The sequence below is a fragment of the Phocoena sinus genome, chromosome 3 (assembly GCF_008692025.1).
Source record: "Phocoena sinus isolate mPhoSin1 chromosome 3, mPhoSin1.pri, whole genome shotgun sequence".
NCBI classification, from domain to species: domain Eukaryota; kingdom Metazoa; phylum Chordata; class Mammalia; order Artiodactyla; family Phocoenidae; genus Phocoena; species Phocoena sinus.
Genome location: NC_045765.1, coordinates 36,963,342 through 36,978,378, shown reverse-complemented (window position 1 = coordinate 36,978,378; position 15,037 = coordinate 36,963,342). Strand labels below are relative to the sequence as shown.

The 15,037-nt window shown below is 42.1% G+C and overlaps 1 long non-coding RNA gene across 3 annotated transcripts in view; it reads left to right on the top strand.

The window, feature by feature from the left end:
• The window catches only part of LOC116751766, a 98,675-nt gene that overhangs the window by 41,364 nt on the left and 42,274 nt on the right, over positions 1–15,037 (top strand). For all 3 annotated transcript variants that reach the window (XR_004349329.1, XR_004349328.1, XR_004349327.1), the window contains exon 8: positions 2,687–2,865. This is a non-coding gene — a long non-coding RNA (uncharacterized LOC116751766). The remainder of the gene's footprint in view (positions 1–2,686; positions 2,866–15,037) is intronic.

Below are 15,037 nucleotides of genomic sequence, written 5' to 3'. Positions count from 1 at the left end.
CTACAGATGGGCCCTTTTGTGACTCTCCGTAAATATATACATATGTAAAATAAGACAAAACATTAAAAAAATGTGCTCATAAAAGCATCTTCAAAATTTTAAAAAATTGATCTGAAACATAAAATCTAAGTAAAAATAGCATGCTAGTTATGCAAAAAAAACTTCAGGGTTAGCCTTGGCCCCCGCTTTTCCACTGAGATTGCAGCCCCAGGGTGAGTCTTATATGAAGAGTGTGGGACCACCATTGTTCACCAATGCCAAGTAGGCAAGTAGTAGGTGTTTAAGAACATAGGCTTTGGAATTAGAGACCTGGATTCCAGCACCTGCTCTAAAAATTACCTAACTTCTCTATGCCTCAGTTCCAACATCTGTAAAGTGTGATTAATAATAGGACCTGGTCTTAGGTTTGTTGTGAAGATTAAATGAGGTACGATGCAATGCACTTAGCACAGCATCCGGCTGAGTGATTAATAAAGCACTGCTCTTACTCATTTATTCATTTACCCTGCTTGTCCCAGGTAACTCACTAGGGGACATCGAAGATGGCAAGAGGAACGAAAGAAGTCAGGGAATTCATGTGAGGAACCAGGATTAGGGCTCCTAATCGTCCTCATGCCGTGAAACCACATGACTACAGTTGGGCCATTACTTTGGCTCTGAGCATCCAGGTAGCCAGGATGAGAAAGAAGAAACTACTTGTGCCACCTCTGCCCCAGAGGACTGACTACCTATTCTGATGAGGCCACTTCACCCTCTGAGGAAAGTAGTTCTCATACTTTATCTACAGATAAGAAAAAAATTCAGGTTTGGGGGACCCACCCTCAGAGATGGTGACTCAGTAGATCTGGAGTGGGGCACAGGAATTTGCATTTTAACAAGTTTGCAGGTGATTCTGACATGGGGACTGTGGTCCACACTTTGAGACATGTTACACAACCCTCGTGCTGTAGTGCCTGGAGATACATCCCATGCATTACTCATCTCTGGATACCCTACAAGGCCAGCCAGCACTCTGGTGATGTTAGCCAAATGCCCATGTCCTGATTTCACAGAAGAGGTTTATCACCCTGTCCCACTTCACCATTCAGACACTGACCCCAGGCAAACTGAACCAAAGCTCATGATCTCCCTGTGGCTTTTCCTGTGGGAAAGGAAGCTCTGCTGACAAACAGCAGGAGTGCTGAGCTGTAAGATAGAGAGGATCCCCCTAGAAACTGAAAATAACTTGAAGAAGTTTTTGACCACAAACCTTTTTTTTTCCTAGAAGAATGCTCCGAACTTCTAAAGTTTCAGATAAAGGGGAAGCCACATATACTCTTTACAATTGAAATATTTTTAGAAAATTACACAAGCAATACATGTATGCATGCTATTGTAAAAACTTCAAACCATACAAATAAAGATAGAATAAAAAGTTGAGGCCCTGATTCACGTGGCTCCCAGAGGTCACCAGTGCCAACACTTTGGTGTATATTACTCCAGTCTACTCTTGTTTCTTTTCTATGCCTTTCTTTCCTCTTCCTCCCTCCCTCCCTCCCTCCCTTCCTTATCTAAATGGGATCATACTGTACATATTCTTCCGCAAATTGCTCTTTCCTTGTGACAGTCTGTTTTGTGTCCAGCGGCCTCCTATGTCTTCCTACAGGTCATCTAGAATATTTATCGCTTCAGGCTTTGTTCCCCAGCCAGCTTCACTCAGGCTCCTAAAATGGCTCTTCAATTCCAGGCATTAATCCACACAGGACAGCATCTGGGATAATAAAAGACTGTCTTTTCTGGTGTCTCTCTTAGGAGCAAAGAATTTGTCCCAGAAGCTCCCATGGCCTTCTCCTTGTCTGCTTGGTCCCCTTGAGTCAATCATTGAGAAAGAGGATGGGCGTACAATGAAAGTGTTAGCCAAGTCAGGTTTGCCCCTGAGCTGTTAAAGGATCCAGATCCCACAGGAGTGGATACTCCAGTGAGGTGGAAATGGCAGTGCAGCAAGAGTCAAATGTGTCTCATAGGTGAGCCCGACTGGTTAGTTCTGCCAATGAAGTGAAGAAATATGGCCATTTTGTGGCTCATGAGGACCAAGTCTTCTTCCCCCAAATGGTCAGCTGCTTTTGAAGGGACACTTGGAGTTTAAAGGCATTGGCAGTAATTCCCACCTGCCATCTCAGAAATGTGTGTTCTTGCAGAAAACAGACTGGAAGATTTTATAGACAAAAATTTAACCGTATATTTATATATCTGAGTGGTAACAACTGTATGTGATTTTTGTCTTCTTCTTTGTGATTTCCTAAATATGCCAATATGTCCACAATGAACTTGTATTACTTTTCTAGTTGGAAAAATGTCATTGAAAAAAGAGATGAATGAAATATACAAAAAAGGCAGAATGTTTAGTGGTTAGGAATTTGACTTCTACAGCCAGACAGACCTGGGTTAGAACATGATCCGTATGTCAAATATAATTGAATGTGCTCCTGGATTATAACCTTCTCCTGGGATGAAATTTGCCAAGTCACTGTGAAGTGCTATGCTTTATGGGTAGTGATGGAGTGGCATCTGTCCTAGGTATGATGCTTCCTAGAGGCAGAAGACTGCCTGAAGTAATCTCATTCAATTATTTCAAGTGTCCTTCAAATGCCTATTTTTTGTTTTAGTGCTTTGTAAAAGATCCCTAAAGTCAGCTTCCTTTTTACAGAGACTAAGATGTCTTCACCAGCCACCTCCCCTTCAGCAATGACTCTGATTACGTTTCTATAGTGTCATCCTTCTCTCCCTGGCCTGTGCTTTGAAGGCAGCAGGTGTCAGATGTAGTCACTTCTGAAGTTCATCATCCAAGTGGGCATCTTTGACCTGCTCTACTGGACTGACTGCAAAGTAAGTCAAATATTCCACTCTGAAATTGATTTTTCAATTTGAATATGGAAATCTTTTTCTCTTCCTCTCTAAGTGCAATTTTATGTTAATCCCAGTGAAAGGAATGGTTGTGTGGACAACTGGAAGGAAGTGGGTGTGTCCTGGGCTGTAGAATTGCTGAGGTGTTTAAATACTTATGCTAGAAAGGTGTGGAGACAGTTGGTCTGGTCTTGCAGTTATCAGAGACAGGTAGAACAAGGCAAAATGGGACAAAGGTGGAGAGGGCAGGCATCTGGGGCAAAGCCCTACCATCTACTGTCTGATGGTCCCTTTCTACATCAACTCAAACCAAAAGACAATTATTGCATATCAGCTGGTCACCCCTGCATTTGTAGGATGAATTGTTAAACCACCATTTAATAAAGCATATTCCTGTTGCTACTCATCCTGGTGTACACAGACTCCTCTAACCAAGAAGTAACATGACTAAAAATCAGGGCCTGTGATTTGGTGCATCTTCCATTGTGACTGTTGATTTGAAATTCCCATTTGAGGCTACATTCATTTCTCTATTCATAGGAATTTATATTCTTCTAGACTGTTATTATATCTTGCTCTGGAAGTCTGCTCAGGAAGATAACTATTGACCCTAGTCTCTTGCCCTGTCATTTTCTCGCCAATGTTTGGGTTTAAAAATTCTATTTATCTATCTTTATTTTTGATGGTGCTTTAAAAAAATAACTCATGCTTCTGGTTTAAAAAAATCAAATAGTACAAAGGTTATTAAATGTGTTTACTTTCTTGAGGTGGCTCCTGGACTCCCCAGTGTGAAATTGCTTATACCACAGCCAAGTGAGGCTGTGCTAAACTTACCCTTCACATTTGGGGATAGTCTCTTAGTCATTGTACTTGAATATGTAACAAACAAATAGACAGAAACTTAATTTTATTTATGTTTTTTTCACCAGGTGAAACATGTTCTTTTAGGCCTTGGGAGATAGAATTGTAAGACTTGGGCACTGCCACCAACAGGTTATACTCATGTTGGGTAGACTTGATAAGGCATGAAAGTTATATGATGCCAAGACAAAAATGTGGCAAGGCACTGAGTGGGTGATTAGTAACCAAATGAATTTATGCGTAAGGCATTATCATGTTTGTGGTGTAAGCACCAGTGGTGATGAAACACCACTCTGTAGGCATTGAGAGGCCAGAGAAATTTAGCAAAAAGGAAAAACAGCATCCTCAAGTATAGCAAGAAGCAGCACAGCAAACAGACCCTGGAGTTGAACAGTCTTGTGTTTTGGCCTCAGCTCTGTTCTACTAGCTGGATGATCTTGGGCAAATTCCTTCAACTCTCTAAGCCTCTGTGTCCTCATCTGAGGAAGATGGCAATGCTCATAGTACCTACCTCAGAGGAGCTATCAGGATCGAATTATGTTTTGCGTACAAGGTGGATCAATAGATGGTAACTCTTTTTTCTTTTTTAACATCTTTATTGGGGTATAATTGCTTTACAATGGTGTGTTAGTTTCTGCTTTATAACAAAGTGAATCAGTTATACATATACATATGTTCCCATATCTCTTCCCTCTTGCGTCTCCCTCCCTCCCACCCTCCCTATCCCACCCCTCCAGGAGGTCACAAAGCACCGAGCTGATATCCCTGTGCTATGTGGCTGCTTCCCACTAGCTATCTACCTTACGTTTGGTAGTGTATATATGTCCATGCCTCTCTCTCGCTTTGTCACACCTCACCCTTCCCCCTCCCCATATCCTCAAGTCCATTCTCTAGTAGGTCTGTGTCTTTATTCCTGTCTTACCCCTAGGTTCTTCATGACATTTTTTTCCCCTTAAATTCCATATATATGTGTTAGCATACGGTATCTGTCTTTCTCTTTCTGACTTACTTCACTCTGTATGACAGACTCTAGGTCTGTCCACCTCATTACAAATAGCTCAATTTCGTTTCTTTTTATGGCTGAGTAATATTCCATTGTATATATGTGCCACATCTTCTTTATCCATTCATCCGATGATGGGCACTTAGGTTGTTTCCATCTCCGGGCTATTGTAAATAGAGCTGCAATGAACATTGTGGTACATGACTCTTTTTGAATTATGGTTTTCTCAGGGTATATGCCCAGTAGTGGGATTGCTGGGTCATATGGTAGTTCTATTTTTAGCTTTTTAAGGAACCTCTATACTGTTCTCCATAGTGGCTGAACCAATTCACATTCCCACCAGCAGTGCAGGAGTGTTCCCTTTTCTCCACACCCTCTCCAGCATTTATTGTTTCTAGATTTTTTGATGATGGCCATTCTGACTGGTGTGAGATGATATCTCATTGTAGTTTTGATTTGCATTTCTCTAATGATTAATGATGTTGAACATTCTTTCATGTGTTTGTTGGCACTCTGTATATCTTCTTTGGAGAAATGTCTATTTAGGTCTTCTGCCCATTTTTGGATTGGATTGTTTGTTTTTTCGTTATTGAGCTGCATGAGCTGCTTGTAAATTTTGGAGATTAATCCTTTGTCAGTTACTTCATTTGCAAATATTTTCTCCCATTCTGAGGGTTGTCTTTTGGTTTTGTTTATGGTTTCCTTTGCTGTGCAAAAGCTTTTAAGTTTCATTAGGTCCCATTTATTTATTTTTGTTTTTATTTCCATTTCTCTAGGAGGTGGGTCAAAAAGGATCTTGCTGTGATTTATGTCATAGAGTGTTCTGCCTATGTTTTCCTCTAAGAGTTTGATAGCTTCTGGCCTTACATTTAGGTCTTTAATCCATTTTGAGCTTATTTTTGTGTGCAGTGTTAGGGAGTGTTCTAATCTCATACTTTTACATGTACCTATCCAGTTTTCCCAGCACCACTTATTGAAGAGGCTGTCCTTTCTCCACTGTACATTCCTGCCTCCTTTATCGAAGATAAGGTGACCATATGTGCGTTGGTTTATCTCTGGGCTTTCTATCCTGTTCCATTGATCTATCTTTCTGTTTTTGTGCCAGTACCATACTGTCTTGATTACTGTAGCTTTGTAGTATAGTCTGAAGTCAGGGAGCCTGATTCCTCCAGCTCTGTTTTTCGTTCTCAAGATTGCTTTGGCTATTCGGGGTCTTTTGTGTTTCCATACAAATTGTGAAATTTTTTGTTCTAGTTCTGTGAAAAATGCCAGTGGTAGTTTGATACGGATTGCACTGAATCTGTAGATTGCTTTGGGTAGTAGAGTCATTTTCACAATGTTGATTCTTCCTATCCAAGAACATGGTATATCTCTCCATCTATTCGTATCATCTTTAATTTCTTTCATCAGTGTCTTATAATTTTCTGCATACAGGTCTTTTGTCTCCTTAGGTAGGTTTATTCCTAGATATTTTATTCTTTTTGTTGCAATGGTAAATGGGAGTGTTTTCTTGATTTCACTTTCAGATTTTTCATCATTAGTGTATAGGAATGCCAGAGATTTCTGTGCATTAATTTTGTATCCTGCTACTTTACCAGATTCATTGATTAGCTCTAGTAGTTTTCTGGTAGCATCTTTAGGATTCTCTATGTATAGTATCATGTCATCTGCAAACAGTGACAGCTTTACTTCTTCTTTTCCTATTTGGATTCCTTTTATTTCCTTTTCTTCTCTGATTGCTGTGGCTAAAACTTCCAAAACTATGTTGAATAAGAGTGGTGAGAGTGGGCAACCTTGTCTTGTTCCTGATCTTAGTGGAAATGGTTTCAGTTTTTCACCATTGAGGATGATGTTGGCTGTGGGTTTGTCATATATGGCCTTTATTATGTTGAGGAAAGTTCCCTCTGTGCCTACTTTCTGCAGTGTTTTTATCATAAATGGGTGTTGAATTTTGTCGAAAGCGTTCTCTGCATCTATTGAGATGATCATATGGTTTTCTCCTTCAATTGTTAATATGGTTTATCATATTGATTGATTTGCGTATATTGAAGAATCCTTGCATTCCTGGAATAAAGCCCACTTGATCTTGGTGTATGATCCTTTTAATGTGCTGTTGGATTCTGTTTGCTAGTATTTTGTTGAGGATTTTTGCATCTATGTTCAACAGTGATATTGGCCTGTAGTTTTCTTTCTTTGTGACATCCTTGTCTGGTTTTGGTATCAAGGTGATGGTGGCCTTGTACAATGAGTTTGGGAGTGTTCCTCCCTCTGCTATATTTTGAAAGAGTTTGAGAAGGATAGGTGTTAGCTCTTCTCTAAATGTTTGATAGAATTCACCTGTGAAGCCATCTGGTCCTGGGCTTTTGTTTGTTGGAAGATTTTTAATCACAGTTTCAATTTCAGTGCTTCTGATTGGTATGTTCATATTTTCTATTTCTTCCTGATTCAGTCTTGGAATGTTGTGCATTTCTAAGAATTTGTCCATTTCTTCCAGGTTGTCCATTTTATTGGCATAGAGTTGCTTGTAGTAATCTCTCATGATCTCTTGTATTTCTGCAGTGTCAGTTGTTACTTCTCCTTTTTCATTTCTAATTCTATTGATTTGAGTCTTCTCCCTTTTTTTTCTTGATGAGTCTGGCTAATGGTTTATCAATTTTGTTTATCTTCTCAAAGAACCACCTTTTAGTTTTATTGATCTTTGCTATCGTTTCTTTCATTTCTTTTTCATTTATTTCTGATCTGATTTTTATGATTTCTTTCCTTCTGCTAACTTTGGGGTTTTTTTCTTCTTCTTTCTCTAATTGCTTTAGGTGCAAGTTTAGGTTGTTAATTCGAGATGTTTCCTGTTTCTTTAAGTAGGATTGTATTGCTATAAACTTCCCTCTTAGAACTGCTTTTGCTGCATCCCATAGGTTGTGGGTCATCGTGTCTCCATTGTCATTTGTTTCTAGGTATTTTTTGATTTCCTCTTTGATTTCTTCAGCGATCCCTTCGTTATTAAGTAGTGTATTATTTATCCTCCATGTGTTTGTATTTTTTACAGATCTTTTCCTGTAATTGATATCTAGTCTCATAGCGTTGTGGTCGGAAAAGATACTTGATACAATTTCAATTTTCTTAAATTTACCCATGCTTGGTTTGTGACCCAAGATATGATCTGTGCTGGAGAATGTTCCATGAGCACTTGAGAAAAATGTGTATTCTGCTGTTTTTGGATGGAGTGTCCTATAAATATCAATTAAGTCCATCTTGTTTAATGTATCATTTAAAGCTTGTGTTTCCTTATTTATCTTCATTTTGGATGATCTGTCCATTGGTGAAAGTGGGGTGTTAATGTCCCCTACTATGAATGTGTTACTGTCGATCTCCCCTTTTATGGCTGTTAGTATTTGCCTTATGTATTGAGGTGCTCCTATGTTGGGTGCATAAATATTTACAATTGTTATATCTTCTTCTTGGATCGATCCCTTGATCATTATGTAGTGTCCTTCTTTGTCTCTTCTAATAGTCTTTATTTTAAAGTCTATTTTGTCTGATATGAGAATTGCTACTCCAGCTTTCTTTTCGTTTCCATTTGCATGGAATATCTTTTTCCATCCCTTAACTTTGAGTCTGTATGTGTCTCTAGGTCTGAAGTGGGTCTCTTGTAGACAGCATATATATGGGTCTTGTTTTTTTTATCCATTCAGCCTGTCTGTGTCTTTTGGTGGGAGCATTTAATCCATTTACATTTAAGGTAATTATCGGTATGTATGTTCCTATTCCCATTTTCTTAATTGTTTTGGGTTTGTTATTGTAGGTGTTTTCCTTCTTTTGTGTTTCTTGCCTAGAGAAGGTCCTTTAGCATTTGTTGTAAAGCTGGTTTGGTGGTGCTGAACTCTCTCAGCTTTTGCTTGTCTGTAAAGGTTTTAATTTCTCCATCAAATCTGAATGAGATCCTTGCTGGGTAGAGTAATCTTGGTTGTAGATTTTTCTCCTTCATCACTTTAAATATGTCCTGCCACTCCCTTCTGGCTTGCAGAGTTTTTGCTGAAAGATCAGCTGTTAACCTTATGGGGATTCCCTTGTGTGTTATTTGTTGTTTTTCCCTTGCTGCTTTTAATATGCTTTCTTTGTATTTAATTTTTGACAGTTTGATTAATATGTGTCTTGGCATTTTTCTCCTTGGATTTATCCTGTATGGGACTCTCTGTGCTCCCTGGACTTGATTAACTATTTCCTTTCCCATATTAGGGAAGTTTTCAACTATAATCTCTTCAAATATTTTCTCAGTCCCTTTCTTTTTCTCTTCTTCTTCTGGAACCCCTGTGATTCGAATGTTGGTGCATTTAATGTTGTCCCAGAGGCCTCTGAGACTGTCCTCAGTTCTTTTCATTCTTTTTTCTTTATTCTGCTCTGCAGTAGTTATTTCCACTATTTTATCTTCCAGGTCACTTGTCTGTTCTTCTGCCTCAGTTATTCTGCTATTGATCCCCTTTAGAGTATGTTTAATTTCATTTATTTTGTTGTTCATCATTGCTTGTTTCATCTTTAGTTCTTCTAGGTCCTTGTTAAATGTTTCTTGCATTTTCTTTATTCTGTTTCCAAGATTTTGGATCATCTTTACTATCATTATTCTGAGTTCTTTTTCAGGTAGACTGCCTTTTTCCTCTTCATTTGTGAGGTCTGGTGGGTTTTTATCTTGCTCCTTCATCTGCTGTGTGTTTTTCTGTCTTCTCATTTTGCTTATCTTACTGTGTTTGGGGTCTCCTTTTTGCAGGCTGCAGGTTCGTAGTTCCCGTTGTTTTTGGTGTCTGTCCCCAGTGGCTAAAGTTGGTTCAGTGGGTTGTGTAGGCTTACTCGTGGAGGGGACTAGTGCCTGTGTTCTGGTGGATGAGGCTGGATCTTGTCTTTCTGGTGGGCATGTCCACGTCTGGTGGTGTGTTTTGGGGTGTCTGTGGACTTACTATGATTTTAGGCAGCCTCTCTGCTAATGGGTGGGGTTGCGTTCCTGTCTTGGTAGTTGTTTGGCATAGGTTGTCCAGCACTGTAGCTTGCTGGTCGTTGAGTGAAGCTGGGTGTTGGTGTTGAGATGGAGATCCCTGGGAGATTTTCGCCATTTGATATTACGTGGAGCTGGGAGGTCTCTTGTGGACCAGTGTCCTGAAGTTGGCTCTCGCACCTCAGAGGCACAGCACTGACTCCTGGCTGCAGCACCATGAGCCGTTCATCCACACAGCTCAGAATAAAAGGGAGAAAAAGTAGAAATAAAGAAAGAGGATAAAATAAAATAAAGTAAGAAAAAATAAAGTTATTAAAATAATTATTAAGAAAAAAATTTTTTTAAAAAGTTAAAAAAAAAAAAAAGGACAGATAGAACCCTAGGATAAACGGTGAAAGCAAAGCTATACAGACAAAATCTCACACAGAAGCATACACATACACACTCACAAAAAGAGGAAAAGGGGAAAAAATAATAAATCTTGCACTTAAAGTCCACCTCCTCAATTTGGAATGATTTGTTGTCTATTCAGGTATTCCACAGATTCAGGGTACATCAAGTTGATTGTGGAGATTTAATCCGCTGCTCCTGAGGCTGCTGGGAGAGATTTCCCCTTCTCTTTGTTTGCAGAGCTCCCGGGGCTCAGTTTTGGATTTGGCCCTGCCTCTGCGTGTAGGTCGCCGGAGGGCGTCTGTTCTTCGCCAGAGCGCATCTGTTCTTCAGACAGGACGGGGTTAAAGGAGCCGCTGCTTTGGGGGCTCTGGCTCACTCAGGCTGAGGGGAGGGAGGGGCACGGAGTGCGGGGCGAGCCTGCGGCGGCAGAGGCCGGCGTGACGTTGCATCAGCCTGAGGCGCGCTGTGCGTTCTCCCGGGGAAGTTGTCCCTGGATCACGGGGCCCTCGCAGTGGCGGGCTGCACAGGCTCCCCGGAAGGGAGGTGTGGAGAGTGACCTGTGCTCGCACACAGGCTTCTTGGTGGCAGCAGCAGCAGCCTTAGTGTCTCATGCCCGTCTCTGGGGTCCGCGTTGTTAGCCGCGGCTCGTGCCCGTCTCTGGAGCTCCTTTAAGCAGCGCTCTTAGTCCCCTCTCCTCGCGCACCAGGAAACAAAGAGGGAAGAAAAAGTCTCTTGGCTCTTCAGCAGGTCCAGACTTTTCCCCGGACTCCCTCCTGGCTAGCCGTGGTGCACAAACCCCCTGCAGGCTGTGTTCACGCCGCCAGCCCCAGTCCTCTCCCTGCACTCCGACCGAAGCCCGAGCCTCGGCTCCCAGCCCCGCCCGCCCTGGCGGGTGAGCAGACAAGCCTCTCGGACCGGTGAGTGCTGGTCGGCACCGATCCTCTGTGTGGGAATATCTCCGCTTTGCCCTCTGCACCCCTGTTGCTGTGCTCTCTTCCGCGGCGCCGAAGCTCCCCCCTCTGCCTCCCGCAGTCTCTGCCCGCGAAGGGGCTTCCTAGTGTGTGGAAAGCTTTCCTCCTTCACAGCTCCCTCCCACTGGTGCAGGTCCCGTCCCTATTCTTTTGTCTCTGTTTATTCTTTTTTCTTTTGCCCTACCCAGGTATGTGGGGAGTTTCTTGCCTTTTGGGAGGTCTGAAGTCTTCTGCCAGCGTTCAGTAGGTGTTCTGTAGGAGTTGTTCCACGTGTAGATGTATTTCTGATGTATCTGTGGGGAGGAAGGTGAACTCCGCCTCTTACTCTTCCGCCATTTTCCCCGCCGTCACCACTACACCTTTTTATGTCCACAGCGATTTCTTGAATGACAGTTACGTGCTAAGTCACTGTGCTAAGTTCAGTGGACACAGCTGTGAGCAGACAGACTGTGTCCCCACAGAGGTAAACATGTATATGCAGAGGATAAAATCATATGAGGGAAATGAACTGTGGGTGAGACAGGATAACAGGGAGACCTCACTGTAATAGGTCAGGGGAGGCTTGTGGTCCAGTGTTTAAGACTCCGTGCTTCAAATCTTGGGGGCACGGGTTCAGTCCCGTATTAGGGAACTAGGATCGCACATGCTGCACAGTGTGGCCAAAAAAAAAAGGTCAGGGGAGGCCTTTCTGATGAGGTGGAATTTAAGATGGGACCTGAGAGTAAACCAGGATAAGAGGCAGCAAGACGTGCCAGCAAGACGTCTCCATCATGGGAACGGGCTTGCTGTGTGTGAGGAACTGAAAGGAGGTCAATGTGAGCAGAGCATGGAGGACAGAGAGGAGGGACGCCCAGCAAGGCTGAGACAGGCCTGGGCTAGATGCTATATCACAAAGACCTTGTGTACTGGCACCTTGAGCACCAAAAGGTAGAAAAGCCACTGAACTGAAGCAGCCCCAACATCCAAACCAAGATCAGGTACAAATGAGGTCCCTGAGAGCTGCAAAGCATTATTGACTGGACCAGAGGTTTCCAAACCATCTCAGTTTATGGAGCCCTTAGTACCCCAGTGATTTTTTTCATGGTGCCCTTAGGCCAAAAGAAATACATAATGGTTCCATTTATTAAGTAGTTAGTTCCAAACAATGTAATGTCTTTATGTCCTAACAACTTTTTAGCAGTCATTTGAAAAAACGATACTCATAAATTGAAAGAAAATAATCCTATTTTTATTGCATTGTTAAATCACCTGGTTACTAAAGGGATGCACATGCCTGTTGGGCACTGGACAACAACTCAACCTTTGGAATCAGATTAGACACTGCCACCTTTATTTCCTGTTCCACAGACTTCCTTATGGGACTTGGTTTGTTTTTTTTTTTTTTATCACAGTTACTGCAGAAAACATGATTTTGCAAAGGTATGCCATCATTGAAAGAAATGCAGCATGATATAATGTTGACATTGAACAACCCTAAATTGGTGCAGTGTTCAACAGATGCTGAGTATTTCACGTTTCCCTTAGGGAATTTCAAGTATCTCCTAGCACTTCCGTGAATTTATATGGTGCCTTGGGGTGACTTGGTATACAGTTGGGGGACCACAGAAATAGACATATTACTTTCAGACTGTGGAACGAATATATTCCTTTGCCGCTAAATCCTTTCTCAAATCCATATTTGAACACATAGTAATATTATGTGTGAGAATTCCAGGAAGGAAAATCACCACCTTTCTGGAAATTGTGTCCTATTTGCGCATAATTCAATAGGGGTGGCCCCAGAGTGCTAAGCCAGCCTGGCTGTTTTGGATAGAGGAGAGGAGGGGAAAGGTGAGAAATGAGTACAGATCTTCAGCAACAGCATGAAAGCATGTGCTGTTGAACAGAGGAAATGAGTATGCAATGTGCAATAGAGATTTGGGGACCCCGATGAACCAATGAATGCCGGGATTCTGAAGGGTTGGTTGTTGTCAGAACCCGCAGTTAAACTGGCTAAGCCTTGGGGCGTTGACCCTCGTAGTCAGGAACATCCGGCTAGAAGATGATTATAGAACATGCAGAAAAGGAATTCAACACCTAGCTCCACAGGCTCTGGACGCGCAGGCTCAGCGGCCATGGCTCACGGGCCCAGCCGCTCTGCGGCATGCGGGATCCTACCACCGGGGCATGAGCCCGCGCCCCGTGCATCGGCAGGCGGACTCTCAACCACTGCGCCACCAGGGAAGCCCTCATCTGTTTCTTTAGATGGATGCCATTCTTGGTGACTGAGAGAAAGTGTGAGGATTAGTGAGCAGATGAGCAGACCTGTATTTGGAATGCTCCAGAACCTTGATGCAGTATAAGCACCGTGTTGTTTCAATGAATGAACAGTAGCCAGTAGAACCAGTTGACTTTAAGGCAGTTTAACTTTCTCTTTCTGCATGACATCATTTATGCAAATTTTCCAGGGTGGTTGAGACACTGATGAAACCAGTTTGCATGGAGATAACCTTATATCATCCTTGTGATGGCTGGACCCAGGAAATCAGCTGGAGGATCCACAGTATCACTCAGAGGTGAAATGTGTCCTCATTGGTCAACACTTTAGGCATGAGAAAATCCACTCTGAATGAAGAAGCGCTCTTAGGTTGGCTTAGGCCATCTATCTGGTAGATGATCAGAGAGAGAGAGAGATACTTCCCTGGGGGAAATCCCTAGCCTTGGAAATTTTGCACTTGTTGGCATATTGAAGGGTCCAAGTTCTCTTTGCAAGGTGTAGTCATCTGGGTTCCCTCCTGGATCCACTGACTTGTCACGGTTTGCCACATGGAGAGTGGTTCCAGTGGTCAATTAACAAAATTTAAAAAGCATGGCTTTATTGGGGGCTGGGAGTGGGGATGGAAAATAGCAATATATCCCTTCGAACATGGATGACCTGGACTGGAGCCACCTTTCCTCACTACATATTACATTTAAAGTAAGCTCGTGCTACCTTTTGAGGTGGAATATAGGGCATAGTTAAACGTAATGGTCTCTAAGAGCCCAGATCCTTAAACACCAACTACCATTTATTGTTTATATGGCGTTGGGAAGGGTACTCGATCTTTCTGTGCTATACTTTCCTCATGTTACAATGGGGATGGTTTTTCTAGTACCTACCACAAAGGGCTGTTGTGAAGATTGGAGGAGATACTGAACAAAGAGGATTCATATGCTCTATGAACAGGACCTGGTTTACAACAGACATTCAGTACTTGTTTTTTTTTGAGACTCCTGTCATCCAGGACTAGATAAATAGATTATAAGGTCCTTTGAGTCAAGATGCCTATTTTCTCTTTCTCTTGTAAGTCTTTCAATCTTTAGAACAATGTTGAGCACAGAATTGGTGCTGTTGATTAATAACTTATAAAAATATTTCCCAGTGAATACTCAGGCACTTCTGAAAGTTGCAAGAGCTCTCAGGGTACTTGGTCATAAAACCAAGAAACACACCAAGATAGTCCTTGATTACAGTTCCAGATGCTCATATCTCATTTTCTTCAATATCCACTTGAAAATTGTATTTATTTATTTTAAAATATTTATTTATTTTTTGTCTGAGTCGGGTCTTAGTTGCCCCACGTGAGATCGTTCGTTGAGGTGCATGGGCTCTTCATTGTGGTGTGTGGGCTTCTCTCTAGTTGTGGCACACGGGCTCCAGAGTGCGCAGGCTCAGTAGTTTTAGTGTGCAGGCTTAGTTGCTCCACGGCATGTGGGATCTTATTTCCCAGACCAGGGATCGAACCGGCGTCCCCTGCATTGCAGGACCGATTCTTAACCATTGGACCACCAGGGAAGTCCTGAATATTGTATTCTGTCTTTGTTGAGATGATCTCATTGTTCTATTGGAACTTTTTGGAGTTAAGGCTTGAAGTAAAGACCCTTTATTAGCCTAAACTTGCAGGATGACAAAATCTAGGGCTTTTA